Source organism: Lathyrus oleraceus, chromosome 2, assembly GCF_024323335.1.
Source record: "Lathyrus oleraceus cultivar Zhongwan6 chromosome 2, CAAS_Psat_ZW6_1.0, whole genome shotgun sequence".
Classification (NCBI taxonomy): Eukaryota; Viridiplantae; Streptophyta; class Magnoliopsida; order Fabales; family Fabaceae; genus Lathyrus; species Lathyrus oleraceus.
The window spans coordinates 263,435,379-263,436,906 of record NC_066580.1 but is presented as its reverse complement, the minus strand read 5'-3'; positions in this window follow the sequence as shown (position 1 = coordinate 263,436,906).

Below are 1,528 nucleotides of genomic sequence, written 5' to 3'. Positions count from 1 at the left end.
GTTTCTCCTGCCTTGACCATCAAGCCAGCCAGACTAGTACCATACTCTTCTGAGAAAGCAATTCCCTATCGCTACAATGCTGTTGCAGTAGAAAATGGGAAAGAAGTGTCCTTACCATCTTCCTCTGTTGTTAACATTGCGGATGTTAGTGGTTTGACCCGCAGTGGTCGTGTGTTTTCAGCACCTCCCAAGCCCCAGGCTAATGCTGATTCTGTCAAAAGCCCGATTGGGAATGCTGTGAGCGCTCCGAATCCGACACCTGTTGTTAAGCCCTCATCTACATTGGGAACTCCTGCTTCTGTTGGCCCAAGCGGCAATGTGAAAGAAGACTGTGATGAGATGCTGAGGCTCATCAAAAGGAGCGAGTACAATGTTGTAGACCAACTTCTACAAACGCCATCCAAAATATCTGTGTTATCCTTGCTTTTGAATTCAGAACCACACCGAGAGGCTCTGCAGAAGGTTTTGGATGTGGCATATGTGGATCATGATGTCACGATAGAACAATTCGATAGCATTGTTGCAAACATCACTGCTTGTAACAACTTGAGTTTTTGTGACTCTGATCTCCCCGAGGAGGGAAGAGACCATAACTTGGCATTACATATATCTATGGGTTGCAAAGACGACGCCATGTCCAATGTGCTGGTGGACACTGGGTCATAATTAAACGTATTGCCAAAATCTACTCTCTCGAAACTATCATATCAAGGGCCTCCCATGAGGCAGAGTGGAGTAGTTGTGAACGCTTTCGATGGGTCTCGCAAAACTGTGATTGGGGAAGTTGATCTCCCAATCAAAATCGGACCAAGTGATTTCCAGATTACCTTCCAGGTTATGGACATTCACCCATCGTATAGCTGTCTCTTAGGCAGACCATGGATTCACGAGGCAGGCGCCGTGACATCCACCCTACACCAGAAACTAAAATTTGTGAAGAACAAGAAGCTGGTGGTGGTAGGGGGAGAAAAGGCTCTCCTGGTTAGCCACTTGTCTTCCTTCTCATACATAGATGCTGAGGATGAAGTTGGAACTCCTTTCCAAGCTTTATCTATTGTTGAGCCTATGGAGAAAAGAACTCCTTCATTTACTTCCTATAAAGATGCAAAGTTGGCCATTGAGTGTGGTGCAACTGCTGGTTTAGGGAAAATGATTGAGCTAGAAGACAACAAGTCTCGGGCTGGCATAGGTTTTTCGTCTGGGGTTTTCAACATACAAGGGTTGTTCAAGAGTGGAGGTTTCATCCACACCGGTCAGAATGAAGAGGCTGCTGCCATTCTGGAGGAGAACGAAGAGGATTCTGACAACTTCGTCATCCCTGGGGGAATCTGCAACAATTGGGTCGCTGTGGAAATTCCTACAGTTATCCATAAGTCAACGTAATGATCACTTTGTTTAAAAACCCTTCTCCCACGCCAAAAGGAGGGGTGATGACATTGTTGGCAACATAAATACAATGATATTTTCATTCAATAAATTCATGTTAAATGTTTGTTTTTCCAATTATTTTCTCTTTTTTCTTTTTGCA